A 26,623-nucleotide genomic window follows, 5' to 3' on the forward strand; every position below is an offset into this window, starting at 1 on the left:
TGCAGGAGACTCCCTGAAATAGCAACAATCTCCCTCTTGCCCTCATTAGTCTAGCAATCTCCCTCATTCCACCTAGCCCACATTACACTGTTACGTTTTTAGTGGAAGAATTGAATGAGAGATAGTTACATTTACATTGAATCATCAGCACCATTTAGCAAGTGCTTTGGGGATTATCAACATTTGTATATAAGTCATTTTAAAAGATTCCTCTCAGATGTAGCAGTACACACTCATGCTTCTAGGTTCCACGTTCACAATCTCTTTTCACAATCTCTCGATATATGGAACTAGCCACGCCCTTTGAGAGGAGCTTTCACCTGGTTTTAAACTGCCTCACTCAAGACTCCATTTCACCTGGTTTTAAACTGCCACAGAACCTGTGTAATTAATATGTGTCCCGGATTAAAGGGATGAGTTGGTCACCCTATGCACATGTTCAAATACACTCATGCACATGTGCACACCCCCCACCATCGGAACTAGGCCCTGTTCGATCAGTGCTGAATTACCCCCAGTATACACAGCATTTAAGCTTAGAGAAGAATCTTTAAAGAAAATATTCAAATTTTTAAATCTGTCTTTGGCAAATAAGCACCTGTCATTATCTGAGTGCGAAAAAGCATAAGAAAATAATCTAATATTGTCACTAGGTGGCAGTATAGGCCTAAAATCCTTTTCAGGTTGGGCTAAATGGTTTTAAACTTGAGAGACCTACTGTATATTCTGTACTAAGAACTGAGAAGAGCACTAACAGTAATCAAGCCACTAATAGGTGAATAATACAAAACTCTCATCCCAGGGTATTTGATGCAATTTAACTTCTCAGTAAAAGAGCTAATGATTATGCCTGTAAATATGATTACAAAGGGTTCACGAACACAAGAACATTTTAATAGTCATTGATCTATGTGAGGGTGCTCTTGCGCTGTTATGCACGCAATCCAACACTGGAGTGGTCTGAATGATGACCATATTACTTAGTATAAATAATTTTAAAGCTTATCATAGAGTGGCAACAGTGATTTTAAAATCTTATCAGTAAAGCTGACATCACTGGCGTGTAATAAGCCATCTTGTTTTATTGTTATGAATTGATGGCAGAACTGCTATTACACTTCTTGTAATCGCATCCTTGTGAATAAGTGTCGCGCGCAAAGTATACTGAGTGATGCAGAATGAATGTATTTAATGCACCATGCGAGACACTTAGCACAGTGCAGTGTAAAATATGCATGGAAGAGTATAAAATGCTATACTTTACAATTACTGTGCATAAAAGGGAATTATTTGCATGTTGTTTTCATAACGATATACCGCAGGGGCGACAAGAGTTTTAGACTTTGTCACCTACTGTAATGGCTAAAAGCTTTCACGATCTAACAGGCAGGAATATTTGCATGTCTTACGAAAAAAAAGAGGCCATGGAGAATAAAAAGGGGCGTGGTCTCATTGCCCAGGGGTGGGGACTGTATCGCCAATATCACACATTGGCCTCCACCAGAAAAAAGACATACGTTGTATTTGTCCTCCACAAAAAATGTACTTCTCGCACAGGTACTGCTGTGGTCTGAGCTGTTCACATACTTACAGTAAGTTAAGTGCACCCTCTGGGACTTATCATGCAGGGTAATTCCACAGCTTTGGGCACTTAACCCAGGAACTATGGGTTGTGACACTTGAGACTTACTTATGGTGGATAGCTGGTGATATTAGCACATACAGGGGAGGGGGATGTGGCTGCAGGGGTTATGGGTGGTGGTGTTTATGTGTGTATGTGTGTGGGGATTAGCGGAGTGGGCCCCCAGAGACATCAGTGTTCCAGGACCCAAGATTTCTGTTGACAGACCTGGCTATACCATCAGAGTTCACCTAGGCTACCGCCACATTGACCCAGACAGGTGCCCGCTCTCTGATGGCCAACCCATTTTGATCTGTGCCCAAGAAGCCACTCCAGCCTAAAGGTGTCCATATATTAATGCAAGGTACAGTACCACATGCCTCCCTCCCAGGCGATACCCCACCAGGGAGTTGCCAGGCTCCCGGAAGGTAGAATCGCATGCAATATATTGTATGTGGTCCTTTTGCATACAATATAACATACACAATCCCATCAAGGGCTCCCGGATCCAACAAATCCTATGTGCAGCCCATGTGGTCTCAGGCACTGATCCAATGTGCACGAGACCACGGATCGGAAATGGAGGTTATGCATATAGGATTTGGCCACTTCTCAGAAAAGGCCCAAATCGCATAAGTGTATGGGCACCTTTAGTATTCTCCTCCAGGGCCGCAGTGTGATCAGAGCAGGGAGTCGAGAGACTCCTGATGTTTGGTGTGTTGTGTAGGAATGTGGCTATCCGCTTACTGGTTCCCCCACCTTCAGTCTTGCTGCCATTGGGTACTAGGAGTTTGGATCATCTGTACTGAAGCTGTGGCTATATAGGAGCTGCTCTCACAGCAGGGTAGTAATGTGTTATAGGGAGGAAGCACCGGTATAGGAGCAGCTGTCACTGCAGAGCAGTAATGGTAGGGTACAGGGGCACAGGAAGTAGTTGATGGCAGGTGGCTAGCTAGGTGACCAAAGAGCATGTGGTCTCTCTCATCTCCAGTCCCCCAGGGAACAACTCACATGCTCTGATCTCTTGGCAGAACTCGGCCTCCTCCACTTCACCAATGCCCAGTGTCACTGCCAGCAGCCGCAGACAGAACTCTGCTCTTCCAAAATGACTAAAGTGGGAAACAGAGATGTGGCACTTGAGTGGAGCCACTTAGAGGGGAAGGTGGAACATGAGAAGTAGGAGGGAATAGAACAAAGAAGGTGGGATATATAGTATTACAGGCAGAGAGACAGAGACTGCAGGGGCCATGTGCACCACAGTGCTGGCAAATGTACATTGCATGATAATGGCACTCAGAAAACAGGCAGGGGAGGAGAAAGGCATGTCTGCTCCATACTACAAATTACTAGCAGGACGCTGGCAATAGACAATGCACGGCCCATGTGCTACAGCACTGCGGGTATCAGTGGCCAGCCTAAGAGGCTGAAAATGAGACTGGCCTGGGGGGGGGGGGGGGGGCATCTATCACCCTGCCCCACTGCCCAGCCCTCCCAGTAAGTGCAAGAATCGCTAGACACTACCAATGTCTAGCGGCCCCACCTTCCGCTTGAGATCATTTTCCAAACTGTGCACTTGACTTAATGGGGTCCACCCCTCTTAGTTTGTCCTGATTAGGTAGGTTTTATTCCAGGCTGCCAAGCTGCTCATAACACCTGCTGTAATATTACTTCCATTCATCATATATCCGAATGTAGGCTTCCATCTTTGCTTATTTCTCTGGATTCAGTGAAGGCCTTTGGCAGTTAATTGTGCCAGGGTGGACCTTCAGGTTTGCCCACTTCTCCAAATGAGGCCCTAAGCTGCTAGGAGACAAAGACACAGTCCCTGGTTAGTACACACTTATTTGACTAGCTCCCCCATAACTTGACATGTTTTCGACCATCATTGGTACATGATCGGGACGTATGCACTGTATGTCTCAGATGCACGCTCAGTAAAAATAGAGTTTGTTTATCTATGCTAACATCTGCATAGCATCAGCCTCTGAATTGGGCCCATAATTATCTAGTCCCTGAAATCTGGACTATAGTAGAAGCAGGGTGCCAGAATGACTGAGATCCCTTTTAATTGTGGGGCTCCAAAAATTATACCAGTTATTGGCAATGTGGTGCAGGGCCTTAACTAACTGTGTGTGAGCACATAGTGCAGACCTGTGGGGGGCACCACCGTTGCTTCCCCACTAGCAGTAGTGCCACCAATAACACAAACCTCCCCCATTCTTCCGCTCTCCCACAGCCACAGCTGCATGAGTGGCGTGATTTGCCGGTATTTAGGGGGCAGGCTTAATGCCGAAAAGTGCATACTTCATCCATTGTCCATTGGTGCTGCTGGACTTAGGTAGTATGTACCCCCATCTCTCTCTCCCCCCCTCTACTTTTCTACCTCTCCCTCTTTATTTTTTCAACTGGAGTAATGTGTATAATGGGGCTCTAAATGGCATAATGTGTAACGGAGGCTATACCTGACATTATGTGTAACGGGGGCTCTCCCTGGCATAGTGTGTAACCGAGACTCTCCCTGGCATAGCATGTAACGGGGGCTCTTCCTGGTGCAGTGTGTAAAAGGGGCTCTACCAGGTGTAACATGTAGTGGGGAAACTGCCTGGCATAATGTGTGTAATGATGGCTGTACCTGGCAAAGTGTGTTTAAGGGGCTCTACCTGGTGCAGTGTGTTTAAGGGGCTCTACCTGGTGCAGCATGTTTAACGGGTTCTACCTGGCATAGTGTGTCTAAGGGGCACTACCTGGTACAATGTCTAGCAATGCTCTACCTTGTGCAGTGTGTACATGTGGCACTACAGTGTGGTGTAATAGAATCGGTACTGTTATGTGGCTACATCCCTTCCACATGAAGCCACTCCCCTACATTTTTTTATGTGCGCCTTTGGTGTGCACTGTACTTGTTTTGGTTAGGGGGGGGGCACCAATTCCCTTTTTGGCACAAGGCACCAAAATGTCTAGTTCCGGCACTCAGGTGGTGATAATGTCGTAATGCTAATAAGAGTAGACTTTATAAGTCTATACACCATTGTTTGCTTTACTTGTCAGACTTTCTGTTAGCTATTAGAAGTAAAGACAAAAGACCATACACACTTGTTTCCTAACAAGGTTCCTATTCATTTCATATGGTTTTATTATGATAATTGCTCAGAGAGAGGACCTCAAACTTTCCATTCCTTGCTGGCTTTTATTCATTTTTATAGATGAAAACCATTTTCTGGCACACATTAAACGGAATTGCGTTTTAAAAAGTGAGAAGTAGATTCCGCACTACATTAGCAGAAACAATTTGCTTGCTAATTATGTGGCTTTTGCTTGCAGCATCCTATCCACACACTTGATAAATACAATAGCCCCTGAGATATTTTTCTTAAATATCTTCAAAGTGGAAGTAATTTTTATTTTTGCTGGCTTCACTAACATGATATTCGATCAAGATGTATCAATACTTGTTCTACTGCTTTGGCTTGGACTAAGAATAATCAAACCTATGAACAATTTTCTATTAATCACATTTCAAGGAAAAATAAGAGCTGTAACGGCCTCCCTTCCCTCATGTGCATTTCCCTTCCTTGCCATTAACTTTCCCTCACCGGCAACACTATCACCAAACCTGTTGGTTCAGCTGGTACTACCTAATTGAATCGGAATATGGCTGCATTCCTGTATGTACAGTACTAAGTTCCGCTGGACACAGTGGGTAATGCCATCTTTAGATGGTGTTACCCAATAGAAGCCTATGGGCTTCTCTTCACATCCCCTAGGCTTCTCTTCACATCCCCCCTAGGGTTCTAATTATATCCTACCCTACTAGCGTGTGTCTGTTACACATTCCCAGCAATCCTATAGTCTCCTGTGTATTAGAGCTTCACTTATAACAGCCGACATTCCGTGTTGGATTAGGTCCACCCAGTACTCAGATGCCCCCAGTTCTTAATGTGGACAAGGAGACTATAGGAGGCTGGGCAAAGGCAAAGAAAGTTATGCTTGAGTAGACAGAGACACACAAGACAAGTACCAGACAATACTGGACTGGCAGGCATAGAGGTTATGGGATCAAAACATTGATTACCCCTCCTGTTTTTTCAGGGGCCATAATAAAAGAGGTAAACATCCTCCTCTGATTCCTAAACGTATAATATGATTTTCTAGTCACAGGACCCCAGTTATGAATCAGAGTTTTTTTTCTTTGTTTTTTCTATGAGTTCCTCTGCCACAGTGACAGGAATAGAACTATATACTTGACTAGACTTGTCCAGAGGCAATTCACAGTCCTGGATGAAGTGGCCAGAACCCCCACACTATAGACATAAGTTGAAGTTTCTGCACCGTTGATGCTCCTCCTGTGAGAGCATGAGCCATGGGAAACTTCTATACCTCTTCTCATCCTCCAAATAAGATCACTCTCTGGTCAAGAAATTTTGATCAAGAGTCTTTATAGAGACAACTAAAGTCTCATTGAATTTAGAGGGTGATTTAGGTTTGAACTCTATGTAGCGAATTCGGTCCAGGGACCAATGTTGCAGGTCTGTGCATGCGTATGTGCAGACCTGCTGTGTGAATGCCTTCAGGAATGATCACATTCGGAAGGGGGTGGAGAGCGGGCTGGGGCAGGGAAACACGTAGCGTTTTATGGATGAAATTCTGGGGGCGTTCCCCTGTAAAATCCGGTGGGCTGCTGCCTGCTCCGGGATGGTTGGCTGATGTCACATGACATCAGTACTAGTGATGCCAATCCTAGGATTCGGGATTGACAAATGCTCAATCCTGTGATTGGCATCCCTAAAAGAAAAACGCCCCCTGTCCCTCACACATTAACTGACGCCGGGGGAGCAGGTGGAGGCAGTCAGTGGATGTTGCACCGGGCAGCGGAGTTGCTGAAGTGGGCCTGGGCAACGGAGCTGCTGAAGTGGAGCGGGGAGCTTGCAGCAAGAGGGTTCCGGTGGCAGAGGCGGTACAGCAATGTGGCCTGCACAGCGTGACCTATGGCCAAGTCATGGGTGTTCAGGGGCGGGCTGGGCCAGGCAGCATTACTAGTGTCGGCAACTGGTGTGGGCATATGTATAATCAGCGCTACTAGTGTCGGCAACTGGTGTGGGCATGTGTACAGGCAGCGTTACTAGTGTCGGCAACTGGTGGGGGCATATGTACAAGCAGCACTACTAGTGTTGGCAACTGGTGTGTGCATGTGTACAAGCAGTGCTACTAGTGTCGGGAACTGGTGTGGGCATATGTAAAGGCAGCGTTACTAGTGTCGGCAACTGGTGTGGGCATATGTATAATCAGCGATACTAGTGTCGTCAACTGGTGTGGGCATATGTACAGGCAGCTTTACTAGTGTCGGCAAGTGGTGTGGACATATGTACAGGCAGCGTTACTAGTGTCGGCAACTGGTGTGAACATATGTACAGGCAGCGTTACTAGTGTCGGCAACTGGTGGGGGCATATGTATAGGCAGCACTACTGCTTTTGCGTCTGGTGTCGGTGTGGGCGTTACGTATAAGCAGCACTACTACTGTCAGAAACTGGTGCGGGTGTTATGTATAGGCAACGCTACTATTTTTGGCAACTGGTGTGGGTGTTACGTTTAAGCAGCGCTACTACGGTCAGCAACTGGTGTGGGCATTATGTATAAGTTGTGATACTACTACTGTCGGCAACTTATGTGGATGTTATGTACAGTATAAGTTGCGCTGCTACTGTTGGTAACTGTGTGCATTTTATATATATATGCATCGCTACTACTGTCGGTAACGCTGGGCCATTATGTAGTCATATGCAGGTGTACTCGGGGCATTGCATGGAGCATAATGTGGGTCCTAATATCATATGGGCATTATGGTGTGCGGCATATTGTGTAAGGGGCATTACGCTGTGTGGCATAATACATAATGGGCATTACTGTGTGTGGTATAATGTGTTAAAGGCATTACAATGTTATTAGTACATTTATATGGCCACGCCTCTTCCCCATGAAGTATCGCTCCTACATTTTGCCGCGCGCCTTCGGTGCGCACTATCCTATTTTTAGTATGGTGGTGGGGCAAGCACCAATTTCCTTTCTGGCACAGGGTACCAAAGTGGCTAGTTATGCCACTGGTTCTGGCATAACTAGCCAGGGGAGCAGCCTGTGGTGTCCTATTATTGTTTTTTTTTTTTTATTAATACATATACGAAAAACCTCCATTTAACGATAAGCTGTTACTTATGGGCCGGTGCTCTGGACTTGCCCCCCAGGCTAAAAGTTGCCAGCCAGCCCCTGTGGGTGTTCCCATGAAAACCCTGGGCGTACGTATGGTAATCCGGCCGTGACGCACATGTGGGGGCGGACAGCTGACATAGCCTGATGTCATTTGCCCGCCCATATCCCTGCTTTCACACAGAAAAATGTCCGAGTGGTCTGCATTTTTCGATGGTCGGCGACCATTGGAGAATGGGGGAGGTTCCCACAGATGGGGGAGGTGTTCACATGAAACATCCACTCGCGGTCCATTCGCTCGGCGTCGTACAGCATTCGGACGGTGTGAGCAATCCATACTGTAGGCAGAGCTAAGAACACTCGGTGGCCGTCCGAAATAGGCATCCGTCCGAGTGAACTAGAATAAGTGCCATTGTGTTGGTAATTGACAAGCTGTGTGCAGGGGGATATAAGCCCTGGAGGAGCTTTGTGCCCCTGTATCTTTCACAGTATAACAATATGCCGGATGTTTGCCTGATGTTTGGGGTCTGACCTTTGTCAGACAGTCTCTGGCAAGCTACTGTAACAGGAAAATTATTTTATAGTATATAAATATTTAGGATAGATTATAGTAACAGGAAAAATAGGTACTTATGTAGTATCTGGGCTGCCGATTTTTTGATTGTATGCCTTAAGTTAAGGCATACAATCAGATGCGATGCGATGCGATATCGCATCGCATCGCATCGCATGCGACCATCGGATGCGATGACCCGATTTTTCCATAGGAATCAATGTTAAAATGGACTGAGACCATTTTAACATGGAATTCAATGGGAAAAAGGGGTCCTTTTCATACCCCTACTATCCAAGTGGGCATGGAGTTGGATATAAACCTGTGGCGAGCGCAGCGAGCCACCGAGCCCGAAGCGTGGCGAGCGAAGCGAGCCCCGCGAGGGGACGGTATTCTGTGTCCCCTCGCGGGGCTGGCTACGCTCGCCACGCTTCGGGCTCGGTGGCTCGCTACGCTCGCCACAGGTTTATATCCAACTCCATGCCCACTTGGATAGTAGGGGTATGAAAAGGACCCCTTTTTCCCATTGAATTCCATGTTAAAATGGACTCAGTCCATTTTAACATTGATTCCTATGGAAAAATCGGGTCATCGCATCGCATCGCATCGCATCCGATGGTCGCATGCGATGCGATGCGATGTACCCGATTTAGAAATCGGCAGCCCAGATACTACATAAGTACCGAAAAATATTTTCCTTTCTGAAACAACACAATAAATCTTCCATGACATGCAACTGGAAAACAACGTTCAGCATTTGTGTTAACTTTACTTTAAAATGATATTAAATATTCAAACATTCAAAACACAGCACACAATGTAGTTAATGGGTTAAACACACATTAATTGAGTCCACAACTGCAAAAGGGGACAACTGCTGCTTTGTGCGCTTTGTTGTAATGTCTGTGCGCGCGCTCGGCGAGTTGTGTGCGCACACACACGTGCACAGCTTAGAGGGAACACTGCACCCCACCCTATCCCATGCCACCATAAATGCAAAAAGGCACATTCGAAAAAAAACCTCTTCCTCACTTTTTTTGAGACGCTGGCTCACTTCAGCCACTTCCCGTCCGACTCAGCGTTCTCAGTCCTGCACTGTGCCCCTGCACGGTGACGTCACTTGTGCACCCGGGCAGTACACTACTGGAAACACTGAAGCCCTGAGAGGCTTCAGAAGAAAATGTATACTAACGGGGACTGTAAGCTAAAATGTAAAGATTAAATTGTGTGTGGCGGTCTAATGGCTGGTCCGGTGCACCCCCGGACCACCCCCTAGATTTGCCTATGCTCCCAACCTCCATTCACCACTAAACACTGGAACCTGCGGGCGGGACGACTTTCCCAAAAACTTGGACTGTCCCCAAAAATATCATATTACCATGCGCCATGTAGGCTTGTTTGGGAAAACTATGTGGAAAATGCCAATATCACAGTATACTGTCTGTAATAATAAAGATATCAAGGAAGAAGACTCCCTTCCCCCCCATGGATTTCCTTTTTATATCAACATATAAGAAGTGTTCTGAACTGGGGTGTGCTACCACATGACAAGTAAATAAGCATTACAGAAGAAGAGAAAGATTTGTCCTGTGTGGTGCACCAAATTAACTTTTATTTATTAATTTAATGAATTCTGAAAACTGCTAAATATTAAGAAAAATAAAGTGAAAAGTATGAAAAAGTGATATTAAAATGCTTGTGTGGGAATGGCAATGCACATATAAATCTCTCTAGTGCAAAAGACTTATGTATAATTGCGTCTTACTTTCCTGATGGAGCTATATCTCTCAATCTGTATGTCATAAATATTGTGATTAAAGTTTTGAATATTCAATAAGTGTAGAGTCTCAGGGGTTTATTTACTGAGATGGTAGTTCTATTGAAGATAGAATGGTGCTAAATAAATAAATATAAGAATTATCTGATACACAAGACATTGATTTCACCCCTGACTCAAAATGTGCTAGCTAATAAATAGGTAATTGTTAATTGTACAATTAACCAATACCTATTTGAAGAACTAGTATACTAGGATACTTGTGTGTGATCTCTGCATCTGCCCCTCTATGATTAACTCATATCTGCCAACGGGTGTGGTATAACACACCGACAATCGGGATTCCAACAGTCATTAGCCAGATGTCGGAATCCCGACTGCCGGGACTCAGACAGCGGGGGGAGTGCCGCTCGCCACTTATTTTATTCTCCCTCTATGGGGGTCGCGGACCCCCACGAGGGAGAATAGCCGCTGCCCGTCTGTCGGGCTTTTAGCAGTCGGGATTCCGAAGTCGATGTAATGACTGTCGGTATCTATCATCTATGATGTACTATGGCAATCCCCTATCCCAGGACGGTCGCATCAGTGGATCGCCGATGTTAAACATAGTTAAAAATTCAAATCCCTACTATTATGGTCAAATTAGTCAATTTTAACATGCTTCATTTCCCCTATCCTCCGACAGATTGCCATTCATAGATGCCCACCACTTGCCACATCCTCCTGACGGATCTACACTTACAGAGGGTCAGCGTATCAGAGGATCGTGCCCGCTGCTTTTTGGGCATGTTAAGACACATCTTACTCTAAAATGGTTTTTCATTGAGTGAAATAATGATCATTTCAGATCTAGGCACCCCATTCAACAATGATCCTTATTACCAGTGGCATGTTTTATTTAGCATTGGAGTGATACTAATGTGTTTGATCTTTAACACTATTAACCTCCTGGACAGATCCGATCCGGTGATTCCCCGCTCCTCAGTGTCATCTACCACTGCTAACAACAGGTTGTTGTGTCAAGCAATGCGCGATAGCCAGTCTGCGCATGCTGATTACACTTCCACACAGAAGTTACCCAACAGTGCCTGGAAGACTTACTGGAACCAGGACGGTGGTTGCTGGGTCCCCATTGTCAGAAAAGGGAACCGTATTGCTCTTGCAATCTATACATTGCGCAAGTGGTACAATGACTGTGGTAAGCTACAATTAACGTGTTAATTAGTGAAAGGAGGACATAACCACTTAAGTGAGTTTTAAATGTGGTATGGGCAGATTATATGCATTACATCCTTTGTCACAAAGCAACACTATTAGTGCACATCACATTGCATCATACAGCATAGTAAATCTACATAAGTATAATTGAACGATGTTTGGGTGTGTATGTGTGTAAATGGATGTTCCACAAAAACTCTTGAACGCTTCAACTAATCGTCTTCAAACTTTGCACACTCCCTTATCATCTTAAGGGATGATCTAAGTACGAAGATGGGGTTTTCCTGTTGGAGAAAGTGCGCTCTATAAATGAAGCTTACTTACTTACTTAATCAGAAAAGCCCTTAAAGGTGCTGTCATAAGCGTCCATGCTATTTCTGTTATTTTCTTACATTATGATACTGTATGTCATTGGAAAGCTTATGACGTTCTGATTACAACACAATAAACAGACTCCCTTAAGTGGACCCTTAAAGGCCTATAAGGGTCCATCAAATGAAAAATATTATCACGTTACAAAACTTTCCCCCCAGTCAGTTATTTTTTATCTTTATTGTTTGCTTATTCATTGAGGGTTTTCAGGATTTTCTGTACCTGCTGCAGCAGCTCCTGCCCTGCTGTGGTTGTCAAGGGTAGTTTGATAGTTGGCACCAGAAGGGCATATCCACCATTGGGTGCTTGACACGTGTGGTTCCTGCAGCTGTGGGATTATTGAATACCCCCATAGATTACCCATTGTACAAAAAGTCAATGGGTTACTGAGTGTTACCCAAAGGTTTACAGTGAGCGGTAAAAAGCAGAATAAACGTAATAGCTCTGGGTCTGAAACTGCAGCTTTCTCCTGTGGTAATTCCTCCAACTAAATTGCCATCCTACAGCGACATCTCCAAAATCTCATTGTCGCCCACATTTCATAGACTATTACATTTGGGCCCATGAGCGAATAAGCTTAAGGGCAAATACGTTTACCAGGCCGAATCTGCTCGACAGCTGCCACACTTTACGTCAGTCGTATCTAACACAAAAGGAGCACTTTTGTCAGGGCCGTCTTAACATTAGGAAGGGCCCCTGGATCAGGTTCACTGGACCCCCCCCCCCCCAAATTAGTTTGCCCAGGAGCCCACAGTCACCTCCCCAACCCTCACCTCTCTGGCTCCGTGCGGCAGCCAGTCAGCTTCCGGCGGCCGGGGATCCGATCATCTTCGCTGGGGGATCCGGGCAGCGGGATCAGGGCAGCGGCGGTAGCTAGGAGCCTGCCCTGAAGTGGCAAAGCGCTATTAACTGGCGGGGCGGGAAGCGCTGTTGCATTTGAAAAGACTGGCCAGACGCTGATTGGCTGAATTCAGCCAATCAGCGTTCGGCCAGTCTTTTCAAATGCAGCAGCGCTTCCCGCCCCACCGGCAAATAGCGCTAATGGGAAAGATGGTGGCCGGGTTGCGGGGATCCGACCATCCTCGCTGGGGAAGGGGATCAGGGCGGCGGTGGCGGTAGCTAGGAGCCCGAAGCGGCGAAGCACTATTTGTCGGCGGGGGCGGGAAGCGCTGTTGAATTTGAAAAGACTGGCCGGATGCTGATTGGCTGAATTCAGCCAATCAGCATTCAGCCAGTCATTTTAAATGCAGCAGCGCTTCTCGCCCCCCCTGCCGGCAAATAGCGCTTCGCCGCTTCGGGCTCCTAGCTACCGCCACCAATGCCCTGATCCCCCTGCCGGATCACCCAGTGAGGGTGATCAGAACCCCGGCACACGGACCCCCGAAATTAAATTCACTGCTAGCTAGGAGGTGAAGCGCTATTTGCCGGCGGGGTGGGAAGCGCTGTTGCCTTTTCAAAGACTGGCCGGATGCTGATTTTCTGAATTCAGCCAATCAGCGTCCGGCCAGTCTATTCAAATGCAACAGCGCTTCCCGCCCCGCCGGCAAATAGAGCTTCGCCGAATCAGGCTTCTAGCTACCGCCACCGCCCTGATCCCCCGGCCTGATCCCCCAGCGAGGGTGAGCGGATTCCCGGACCCCGGCCACCATCTTTCCCATTGGGCTGGGCCGGGGGGCCCTAGGTCCTAGGGCCCCCGGGCAACTGCCCATCGTGCCCAATGGGAAAGACGGCCCTGACTTTTGTGCAAATAGGACACACCAGGCAAAGGGTGTGAGACAGGCTGCCATTGCTGGGGTTTAAATGCTGCGGCAACATATCATCCCATACATATTATATTAGTTATAAACAATTGTCATAGCTGGCCTTTTACCATTAACCATATCATACTATATGACATGTAGTAGTACGCAGTATACAGAACAAATATTTCAAAGTGTTGTTTAAATAAAAAATTTTTTTTTAAAAATCACAATTAAGGGGTAGATTTATTAAGCTTGGTGAAGTGCCTGGTTTTTATCACCGGCCAATCAACTCCTACCTGTCATTTTTCAAACCAAGCCTGTAACTTCACAGTTAGGAGCTGATTGGCCGGTGATAAAAAAACAGACACTTTTTCACTTCACCAAGCTTAATAAATCTACCCCTAAGTCTTCTGACAGCTCAGACTTTCCTAAAGAACAAGACATATATTTTACAGATGATCATAGGTGCCGATTTATGTTTTTGCTGGTGGGTGCTCAAGCCAAAAATATAGGGGAGTGGCTTCATGGGAAAGGGGTGTGGCCACAATCTAATACTGATTTATATTACGCAGCACAGTTGTCTCCAATATTCAAATTATGGCAACAGTGCCAAATACATAAATGCCCCCCACAATGCCAAATACATAAATGCCCCCACAGTGCCAAATACATAAATGTCCCCACAGTGCAGGTACATAAATTCCCACACAGTACCTGCCAGCGACGAGGGAGGGGAAGTGCAGTGGGACACGGGCAGCTGTGCTTGGTGAGCGGGTGGGTGCTCATCAATTTCAGTGGGTGCTCGGGCCCTCAAACACCCACAGAATCGGCACCTATGCAGATGTTTAAACATTTATGAAATATGAATACTTATACCCCTTTCACACCAGAAATGCAGAGACAAACCCGGGAATTAAATTCCAGGGACAAGCAGGGACATTCCCGGGTTGGGACCCATTCACACATGCTTTTGAAGCAGGGACAACCCGGGTCGGCACCTTTCACACTGAACCCGGGATGACCCTGCATTTCTATGAGAATAGCATTGAAAATGGCATTTTTTAGGCTCACATTAGATTATTGATTATTAATAATTAAGACACAAACCATTTGTAGTGTTTCAGCCTTTGTCTACTTGTATAAAACAAATTAAAAGGCATATGAAAGCATCTTCCCCTCTAATGATTAATAGCTCTCGCACCGGATTCAGTATTGAATCCCGGCGGTCGGGATCCCGGCGTTCAGAATCCCGACGCCGGAATCCCGACAGCCGAAATGCCGACAAGGGGGGGACGTGGATCGCCCCCCCTTGCGGGCTCGCTGCGCTCGCCACGCAGCGGGCCCGGTGCCTCGCTACGCTCGGCACACTAATTTTTTCTCCCTCCAGGGGTGTCGTGGACACCCCAGGAGGGAGAAAGTGTCGGCATTTCGGCGGTCGGGATTCCGGCGTCGGGATTCTGAACGCCGGGATCCCGACCGCCGGGATCTTAACTGCATCCCCTCGCACCTCCTCATTTGTCCAAGACATGGCACACATTGCAGGCTTTCAGGGGTTAAAACGCACTTCTGGGGTCTGTGGTGCCACAGAACATGCACACTGTCTCCCTGCACACTGTATGCTGTCTCTGGGTGTGTCTGTGAGCGTCCAGCACAACAGGAAGTTGCCCTGCTAGCAAATCAGCATTAGCAGAGGCAACACGGGAAGCAGGGACATGTCCCTGCACCTTTCACACCAGCCAGTAACCCTGGAAGGACCAGGGAGCAACCCTGCTACCTAGCAGGGTTGAATTGCCGGCAAATTAACCCGGGAATTTGTCCCTGGAACCTTTCACACCAGAGCTAGTCCCGGGTTGTTCCCTGACCCAACCCGGGAATTTAGGCTGGTGTGAAAGGGGTATAAGAAATATCTGCACACTATAGAATATTTACAATGAAATGTGTCTCTGGTTCAGCAATACACTAGTGGTTTTTTAACAGAAGCTTTGCTATATCTCAAATAAACAAGACAGATTCACATCTGACAGCATGATGGTCGACAAGCATTAGGTCGACACCATTAGGTCGACATGCAGGGAGGTCAACATGACTGTAGGTCGACAGGGTCATTATGTCGACACAAGGTACGGAGAAAGTAATTTTGGGAATCCATTTACCCCTATTATTGGTTACAAATTTGTGTCACTTTTTTTGTGTCGTTTTTTGTTTATGTTTTTTTTTTTTTGCAGTAACCTGAGAAAATACATCACTACGGAACATAACAGTCAAGCGCCTTCAAATTCCACTTTTTGTTCGGGAATATTTGCAAGCGAGGATTACCAATTGGTCCTCAATTTGGAATTGAGGCTGCAAGGACAGATAGCGCCTTGGGATGTTTCCACCTTTTTGTTGTTTGACACAAGCGTTAGGTCGACATGGGGAAGATCGACACTCAAAAGGTGGACATGGGGTATTTCAAATTTTTGGTCCCGAATTTTGACACAGTCGACATGGAAACGTAGCACAGCTTCCCCTCCCATGGATTGCTGCGCTCGCCATGCTTCGGACACGGTGCCTTGCTAAGCTCGGCACACTATTTTATTCTCCCACAGTGCCCTAGTGGACAGCATGTCGGCTCACAAAAAAGTGGAAAACCCCATGTCGACCTTTTGACCTTCCCCATGTCAACCTAATGCTTGTGTCAACCTAATGATCCTGTAGACCTGACCCATGTTGACCTTCCTGCAAGTCGACCTTAATGCATGTCAACCAAATGGTGCCGGCCTAGTGCTTGTCGACCATCTGCTTGTAGACCTAAAGACCGTATCCCCACACCTTAATGTGTAATATGTAATAAATAGAGGGAAATATGTAAGTGTTACAGAGTCTGAAAACATAGAGAGAAAGGGTGAGATAACATTTATGTCTATAATGATAACATTCTCTATTCCATAAATGTATTTGCCTTATAGACTTTGATTTGTAACTTGTTATTTATACCAGTGTATCTGAATTATGTCTATGCTCAGACTGGTGCAGTGCAATGCTCAGATCATTCCAATCTATCTTACTACTGGTGCTGATGGTTTAATGCAAGCTACTCCTATCTTACTGCATCCACCAGTCACATAACACATTACTGACCCAGCACCCTGAGTTTGCAGATTTCATAGAAAATACCAATGTGTGTATAGACATTTAGTAGGGGGTATATTCAGGGAAGCATTGTAACTGTATCATTCCTAGACAGATATACAATAGAGGATGAGATTATCAGGGGAACTAGTGGTTCTAAAGCAGATGTTTTCCTTTCCTACAGGTGATGGGGAAAGTAGCTCAGGTAACTCTGCACCTTATTAAAAAAATTACTTGTATGTTCATCTGTGGTTCTGACGTCACTGAAAACGTCACGATATTTATATGAGCAATTTCAGGCATCGATGACGTCATGATGGTCTAGAAAGAGGAGAGGGATATTTTAGCAGAAAAGTGTCATACATACAAAGAGATGGCGGTGCAAAGGGATAAAACCGTTTGCTTTACTAAGTACACAGAAGTGTTTATAAGGATAGTCTGTGCCAGCCCCACGAGGTCCAGTGTTTGCCAGGCTGCCAGGGACCATTGTCTCAGTTTGCAAAGACTCAGTGTGAGAAAAGTATGTCCCTCTCCTCTCCAGGACACTGCACATAATAGGGTGGGAATTACTGGGAGATGATTCCTGGCCAGTGCTTGTCGACAGTGTCACCTGTTTGGAGCCTTGATGCGGTTTCCTATGGGTATCAAGATGGATATGACTTCTTTCCTATCTGCATACATTTGATTTACCCATTGCTGAGAATAACTTGGGACTCTCTGCCCAGCATTTACTACCGTCTACATGTCCCTGGACCCAGCACCCCTTGTCTGCAGGTAAAGCTCACAACGCACCCTTACCCGGAGTATATTACCAATAGCCAGTAGCTGGCACATATAGTATCCATGGCATCTCCTTACTCCAGGTATACAGTGATATAAAATAATATAGTACAAAATATGTAGAATATTAGTACAATAAAAACCACGGCGAATATATTTCCGTGGATAAGTATTAGGGACACACAAAAAATCTGGATATGCAGAGAAATTTTAGAATGAAACATTTTGCGCCACACAGCAGATATGCCCTGCTCCTGCGATACAGGTGCGCTTCCTAAATACAATGTACTAGTACCATCCAATGTCATCTGGATTCCGCCACCTATATGTGGACTGGACTGGACTGTGGACCGGGGGTTATACGTTATATGTAGATTATTCCTTGTATCCTGTACATATCTGCATGGTGTCCATAGCAACCCTAGGGACTGCCACATACATACAGACTCTTCGGAGGACTAACAATTTATGTTCCCCGGGTGGAAATGTCCTCATAGAATAGGTACACTGGTTCTAATGTGAGAGTAACTGTACACTGCAATCTGAAGAGGCCAATCCTTATATATACAAGGGGGACACTGCAAACTGGCCATTATATATACATACAGTACATACAATGGGAAAATGTCTGCAAGTGACTGTGCTATTTCTGCATGTATGTGACTCGGGCTGTGTGCATGTGTTTAGGCGTGTGTGTGTGTGTGTGTGTGTGTGTGTGTGTGTGTGTTTGTATGTATGTATGTATGTATGTATGTATGTATGTATGTATGTATGTATGTATGTGTCTTGGGGTGTGTGTGTATATATATATATACACACACACACACACACACACACACACACACACACACACACACACCTACATACATACACACACACACATCTACACACACAAACACAAATTGCCCATATTAGTACTTTCCAATGTCACACTATAAAAGTGCTTATTTTAATACAGTCACGCTGCGCATATTGTATTCATGTAATGTTATGATTATAATTTTACACTAATATCGTTAATATTAGTACTTCAGCTTTTTATTACATTAAAATTTGTGAAGTGTGTCGCTTTGTTAAAAGACAGACCCAAGCAGCATACAGTACACAATGGCAATGCTATATAATACCATATACAGATATCCAGTGTATATTTTCTTCACTAGGTATTTTGCAATTAATAACATTCATTTGTTCACAGAAAATAAATTACCGTAGAAAACGGAAAAAACGAAAGGTCTAATGAAATGTAAGCTTTCTCCGAATATATATATATATATATATATATATATATATATATATATATATATGACAAAATGTAGTGCTTCAGTGAGAACATGAGATTCAGTTGAATTGAATACACTGCACTACTGAGAAATGACTGGGGAACACAATGTGAGTGTGCAGGCCAATGTACTTACAGTGTAATTACATAACTTGTGTTACTACATTCAGTCCTGTTTTTTACTTTGTAAGAAAAATGCAGAAAATCTGTTAATAGAATAGATTTATTTATTTATTTATTCATTTGTTTTAATATAGAGTATTCATCCCCAAGTAGCTCGCAGAAATTTAGCCAAACGAAAGATGGTGTACAAAAGTATACATGTAGTGTCATTAAATGATAGCCTTCCATTTCTATTTTTTACGTTATTAAAATATATTTATTTATATTGTATTTAAATAAATGTATTGGTCTATTTGTGAAATAATAAAATCACGCTGTTCCTGAGATATAGTTTATTTGTTAGTGGATCGCTGCTCCAAATATTACAGTGTCGTTGGAAAAACAAAAAAAAATATTTTCAGATCCAATTTATAACGATGCAGATTTGATTTGCATTAGCTTAAATACGTGCGCAAACATTCAGAACACTGGTCATGAATGTGTATTCTTGATGCATTTAAGCAAAATGCGGGCGCTATTTCGAAGTATTCCACTAGAGGGCAGTGTTGCCTGTTTAGCACCTATTCCATGAAGGCCATAATAGTAACGTACTGTATATATTTATTTGTTTTTTTTTATATGCTTTCGTATATACAGTAATACGTTTCACTAGGAACAGGGAAAGCACAAGGAAATACAAAGGGAAACGTGTCCTATATAAACAGCTAGCACGCAACAGAGCTTTACACTAGCGTCCAAATGTACAGTAATTCCAACAAAATGGCCTTTTTACCTACTACACAGCCATATTCTCTTTAGCATACAAGTATACAAACTATATTATATAGTAACCCAAATAATTTACCCACCACCACTTGCTTAAACACGAAGAGGCCCCCTGTTAGTTGAAATTGTCACAATTAATTAATTTTAGTGTGTGTGTGTGTATATATATATATATATATATATATATATATATATATATATATATATATATATATATATATATATATATATATATATATATAAAATGTGTGTGTGTGTGTGTGTCCGGAGTGTGTCTATGTGTGTCTCTGCTAAAGCACCGGCTTTTCCAGCAAAGAACTTAGCATACGACAGGTCACTGGATTTACTGACCATCTAAACTTGTTTTACATCAGTAAAACAAGTGCTATTTTATGGTGTCATGGAGTGCAGTTAGTATGTAGTAAATATACATGTTGTCTGTAAGAGATGTGCCATAAACACATAATAGGGATATACAAGCGCTTTGCTTAACCCCTCCTGCCAGCCATTCTGTGGAGAAAGTGGACCATCAGTATTATCTAGACACTTGATTGTAAAATAACAAAGCGATGGATCAAGGGTCAAGCAGTGCTCCATTATGTTCGCCGTTATGAGGCTGCCCTCTGCACTCCATGGATCATAAAGAGGTCGCCCCTTTGCCTGGCTGCTCTCTGGTGGATTCCTATACGTTTAATAAGGATGTCAGGAGACGCTATTTCACGCTAGAGTCCATCTTGTCCATGGATTGTGTTGCTGCTAATTTGCTCACTGCTCCTTCCGTTTATGGACAACACAGATAAACCATATTAAAGTAAAAAGTGGTGTTATCCCAGGTAACACAGATCAGCACCACCCCCCCCCCCCCTCTGCAGACAGTTGTTCTTTGTTGCTTTGCCAAAACATTTTATTCATATAAATAATAATAAATTATGTTGAGTAGAAAAAAAATGATCTTGTAGATTTTACAATGTTACTTGGGATTACTGTGTAGTTACAAAAGGTGCCTACAATGGCATATTGTTACCATGAAGCACTCTCTAGGTGTAGAAGCTTAAATTCTCTACATTTACTTACATGTTGCACCAACACAAGACTGATACATAGAATGTCCCAGCGATTTGTCATGAGTAGAGCATCTGTTTGACGATAGAAAATAACTAATCACGGGCAGCAAAATCATAAATAGGTTTAATTAAACAAATTGACAAAATAAAATATTTCTTAGATCATTTTAACATATGTAAAGTAAAATGCATATGTATGTGTGCGTATACACCTACATATATAAGTATACACACAAACTATAAATAAATATAAATCTATAATAAGAAAAATTCTGTAGTAGACTGGGCTTTAATCCTTAAATATATAAAACGTCATCTGCATATTGTAGTCAACGAGAAAAAAGATACAGTGTCAATAGTATTTCATTGAAAAAAATCGTAAAAAACATTCGTAAACTAATAACTGCCTGTTCGCTTCTGGTTTTGGACAAATACACGAATAATAATGATTACGGTCGAAGAAATCGAAAAAATGCGGACGTGCTGTGTGATGATAAATAATTACAGGATATTCACTCACAGCTACCTGGAGAATAATGAACGCACTACTACCACACACCCTGGCCTCTGTGTACATCAGGTGCGTCCCAATCTGTATAGAAACCGATGTAAAAACTAATAACCTAGAAAAAGAAATAATTTAATGATAAAACAATAAGGTTATTCAAGATCTATCTATCTATCTATCTATCTATCTATCTATCTATCTATCTATCTATCTATCTATCTAGGTCCAGTGGCAGCGTTCCATCCTTGGTGGCATATTGTACTGTCTTAGAGCTCTGGGTTCCAGCTGGAGCTGGCACACGGAGTGGCACACTCTTACATACAGTAGCATGGCAAATGTCCAAGTGGCACCAGTCCCTCCTAGAAGGTAGTCCTTTACTCGTTGATGTCTTAAGGTTCCTCAAAGATGGTGACATTTAATTATCATCTAAAACTAACATAATACTGAAAACAATGGAGAACAAAGTATATGCATGTATATAATATAAGACCTCGTGGAAGTATGGATATTTCTGGATTCCCCAATAAGCAGCTTCAGTCGCTGGTCCTGCAGACCTGGATGTCCTGTCTAGAGCAGGGACTGGGGCTGTGATCCTCCATATGTGTGGCATTTATAATCTCTGATTCCAATCTCAGTTTTTGGCTTCATTCTAGTATCCAAAATACAGGGAGAGAGTTTGCAAAGATTTTAGGAGCAGGAGCTGTGGGGATTGTAAAGTGATTTTATAGATGACGTAGGGTCCTACGTGGGCAGCCTTTACCCAAAAGTCTCATCTTATAGGCTTTTCCTGCTGAAATGACATCTGCTCGCAGATTTCATCCCCCCCTCATTCTTTCCTGGTCAGGAGACGGACATATAGCTCCAGAAATCATCCTCTCCATTATTGAAATAGAAGAGAGTAGCAGCTAAAAGTGAAGGGGGAGAGGGGTGGGGAGCGGGAGACAACACAACATATTTTGCAAATCCCTCCCTTTCGGGACCTTGGGTACTATGGAGTAAGAATGGGCGCTGTCTATCCGGACATTCCGAAGGTAAGTCACTTGGAGTTTGTGAATGAAAACGTTATTTTAATACGAAATTTGTTACCGTTTTTTATTTCCAATAAGACAGATTTGAAAAAAAAAAATGGTTATTTTTCTCGCTATTTTTGTTTTCCATACAAAGGAACCTGTTCTGCGGGCTTATTATGCCTGGCTATTGGCACACAGGTCTGAATGTGCAGCTAGTCTGGGAGGGGGATTCCTGTCCCTTGTAGAAGAAATGATAAATTAGGACCAGACTGAGACCATTGGGAGAAAAATAGGGATTGTGCTCTCTGCAAACACACCCTGTGATTGTGTTTGTATTATATTTCTCTTTGAACTATATAGTAAGCAAATCAATCCAACTCAGCTCACAAGACTGGAAGCTGTGTGTTAAACCATTCAAGCTCGGGTTGGCAATAAGCTCTCTCTATGGGAATACAATAGGGCCCCAGTGTGACATGAACAAAGAACTTAGAACTAGTTAAACTGCAGGACACGTCTACTGCCTGGGTGCTTGAATTATACAAAAAGGCCGGAGGAAAAAAGAGCGCACTTCTCTTTAGGCTGGTGAGAAAATACTTGGGCTAAAAGTCTGCTTGGCGTCTTTATTTCAATGGCAATGGAGCAGATATAATTCAATAGGAAACTCGGGGATTTTTTAATGAAAAGATCGTCAGTCTGGCTGCAAAGTTAGGCTCTTGTGAATTAATTAATTATTAGGACAAATAAACTTTGAAGTGGGAGCTTCATAAACAGGGGATTTATTTTACTTTAAATATACAGGTTATTGATAAAAACGCGATGATTGTTTAAGTGATAAATAGCGTCTCAGGCGCAAAATAAACAATTATCACACAGCAAATAGATTAATACTGACGTTTATTTTATAATACAAGTAAATGAAACAGCTATACACACTTTACACACAGATAAATATTATATTATCCATATTTAATATTTTATTTATTAAAAAACAAACACACACACAAACACACACACACACAGATATCTATCTTCCTTCCTACCTACCTACCTAACCACCTACCTATCTATCTGCACAAACACTCTCTCTCTCTCTCTCTCTCTCTCTCTCTCTCTCTCTCTCTCCCCCCCCCCACTGTTTTATGTACCTCTATATCATTTTTTGTAATATACATTATATGAAATATGTAATCTTAAAACTTCAGAGGTCGCTAGCAAGATGAATGCAGCATACCTGGATAAAGTGGGGTAAACAAAAATATATATTTCACTGGGTGATGGTATAAAATAGGGAAAGTATATAAGAAGGCATTTCTACGTAAATCAAGGTGTATTTGGAATGCTGTATTAGATGGAACAAGAAGCCAAAAGAAAAACAGTATCCCACAGCTGTGAGAACAGCGAAGCATCGCAAATAACCCGCATTGTATCGCAGGCCTGCGTGTGAGGATCAAGCAAGAGATCTATACATTGTTACATCGTAAAAGGGGGGAGTACGCAGACGTGTGGGTGTGTGCTTACGTGTGTATGATATACATGTATGTACGTATGTATGTACGTATGTATAGATGGATATAGATAGATATAGATAGATATATAGATATGGATAAACAGATATAGATACATATATATATATATATATATATATATATATATATATATATATATATATATATATATATATATATATATATATATATATATATATATATATATATATGATCTGCTACTTTCTCCATTGCCATACAAAAGTAAGCAATTTGTCACCATGGTCTGGGTGGGTTGGGGGTTTGCAGGGGTTAATGGGATTGCCCATAAACTTGGCTACCCGTCTGTCCGTCTGCGGTTTGATGGATTGCACATCCCGCTGATAAGTTCAGCAGACGGGACCCCCCTGCTGCTCCTGCCGGGCCCCTGAGCCTGAGAAGCTGCTAGAGAGCCCCGGCTCCCGCCCGCCCTGGGCTGCCTGCAACAGATCACACGATGCCAGAGAGGGGATTTTTTTTTCTTTCTTCTTCTAATTCATCAAAGAAACTTCTAAATTGCCCTGAATTCTGCACCCCTGCTCCCCTGCTGCACACCCTTTCTATAGAGTTTAATATAATGGGATAATTCCTAGGTGCTATGTATAGGGCCATTGCCTAGCTAACAGGATAGCATGACATCTTTGTGGTGTGTTAATCTGAGTTAATTTTCAGCATTTGGACAGCGGCTTGTAAACTGCGAGAGATGAAGGCATGTCTGGGGCTACAAGGGAAGGAGGACCATTGACACGATGAAATCCTGTTGTATACAAAACGTACGATTCAGGGGATTGTACAACATAAAGCCAGGATTTGCCAGATTATAACTGGAGGGAGCGTTCTCCCCTCAGAGCGGTAACTGTGCATTGTACATTCATATGCATGTGTGTGCTGCTTACACTATGCACCAGCTATTGGCATGCCCAGATTTAACATAATTATCTATTATTAATATTCCCTATGAATGGGATCCAGCACTACCTATTGATTGGTTATGCAGGCCGATAAAACACCACACATCACTGTGTTATTCTGTGCATATCTTGATCAGAACTCCCTGATATATGTAGTGGGGCCGTCCATGTGCAGCAGATGGTTATTGCTGCTGGAATATAATCCATCCAAGCAAATCAGCAGCACACAATAGGCAGCCCATGCAGCCATACCCCTGTAACAATTCTGGAGGAATGTGCTCATGTGACGCTAGCAATTAGCTTTCCGAGAACGTGTAATTATAGGGGCCAGGTCATAGGATACCTAATACCACAGATCTGCACCTAACTATATCGGTGTGAAAGTGACAGAAGTTGGCTCAGTCAAGTGACATGTTAAAAATAAAAGAGAGAGAGAGAGAGAGAGAGAGAGAGAGAGAGATTGATTGATTGAAAGAGAGAAAGAGGGAGATGGGAGTGAGCGAAAGAGAATGGGTATCTATCTATCTATCTATCTATCTATCTATCTATCTATCTATCTATCTATCTATTATTTATTTATTTATTTACAGTTTCTTATATAGCGCAGCAGATTCCGTTGCACTTTACAATTGGAAACAACAGTGCTTAAACAAACTGGGTAGATACAAACCGACATGGAGGTAGGAGGGTCCTGCTCGCAAGCTTACAATTTATAGGGATAATAGGAGGGATACATAAGGATAGAATTCCATAGCATGGCAGTCCCATCAGATTACAAGACGGTCCTGATGGGATTCAGTTAGATATGAATGCTACTGGGGTCCTGAATATGCTAACCTGAAGAGGTGAGTTTTCAGGGAACGCTTGAAATTCTGGAGGCTAGAGGGGAGTCTTAGTGTGCCTGGAAGAGCATTCCATAAGGTGGGTGCTGTCTGACAAAAATCCTGCAAGTGTAAGAGGGAGCGAGTAACGAGTGTGGATGAGATCTATCTATCATCTATCGATCTCTCTCTCTCTTTCTCTATCTATCTATATTTCTAGTGTCAATGTATATGCGGGTGGCTGGTGCATTGTATGTATTTGAGATACCCTCAGAGAGTTAATTAAAGAATACGGTAGTACAGTATAGAAGGGAATTTCATTTTTTTTGGTTGAGCCTGCCCCCCCCCTCCCCCTCCCTCTCTCTCTCTCTCTTTCTGTCTCTCTCACTCTCTCCCTCATTCGCCTGCTCTCTCACTCTCTCCCTCATTCGCCTGCTCTCTCTCTTCCATTTCCTTCACTTTCCCTCCCATCCACTGCCTCCCCCTCCTCCCTGGCCACGTCCACCCCCTACTCCTTCCTCCACCTCTGCTGTGCAGTGGTTGGAGTGTGTGAGCTGCTGCTGTGTCGACGTCACTGCGGATCAGCCTGCCACCACAGACAGCTCCTGGCATAGAACCAGAGCCTGGGAAAGCAGCAAAGACGACAGGAGCCCGGCCAGGTACCCAGCGATGGCTCCAGAAGAGGCTGCGGGGAATGATTAGGGAAGGGGAGTGCACCCTGCCTGAGAGATACACAAAGAAGGACCGAGGCACATGTCCGGAGCAGCCACATCGTTCCTCTGCCCTCTCCTTTGCCTGCAGGAGGACTCCAGCAGCCTGCCTGCCTTGCATGCCTGCCTGCCTATGTCTCCCATCAAGCCATTGCTGATCTGGAGACCCTCGCTGCCTGTAAGTGGACCCAGCACGTCTGCAAGACCTAGGATGGTGGTTCCTGTGCTCTTTCCAGACACATGTAGAGGAGCACATAGAAACAATGGCATTTGTTTGCCTTGCCATTCTAGATATAGGCCAGAGGGCTAGTCAGGGGGCAACTTGCCAAGGAAGAAGCACGCTTGCCTTACATATGAGGATTATGACGATATATGAAGAGTGGATTTCTATCTCTGTGTTCACATGCTTGTGGAATGTGGAATATGCTCTGTGACCAGGTGATCTCCAGGCCATGGCCAATGGGCGCTTCATCCTGTGCCAGCCTTTTGCCAGCAAATTGTCTACGTAGAAGTTGAGAAATTACTATGGGTTA

The 26,623-nt window shown here is 43.8% G+C and overlaps 1 long non-coding RNA gene across 2 annotated transcripts in view; it reads left to right on the top strand.

Moving 5' to 3' along the window:
- The first annotated feature begins 21,996 nt into the window (after nucleotides 1-21,996).
- Nucleotides 21,997-26,623, top strand: part of LOC146075201 (uncharacterized) — a 38,218-nt gene continuing 33,591 nt past the window's right edge. Inside the window, exon 1 of one of the 2 annotated variants that reach the window (XR_014473518.1) lies at nucleotides 21,997-22,146. This is a non-coding gene — a long non-coding RNA (uncharacterized LOC146075201). Of the gene's footprint in view, nucleotides 22,147-25,988; nucleotides 26,269-26,623 lie in introns of those variants that run through there. The other variant, XR_014473517.1, reaches the window with a different exon arrangement.

Source organism: Crinia signifera, chromosome 4 (assembly GCF_055691185.1).
Source record: "Crinia signifera chromosome 4, ASM5569118v1, whole genome shotgun sequence".
Classification (NCBI taxonomy): domain Eukaryota; kingdom Metazoa; phylum Chordata; class Amphibia; order Anura; family Myobatrachidae; genus Crinia; species Crinia signifera.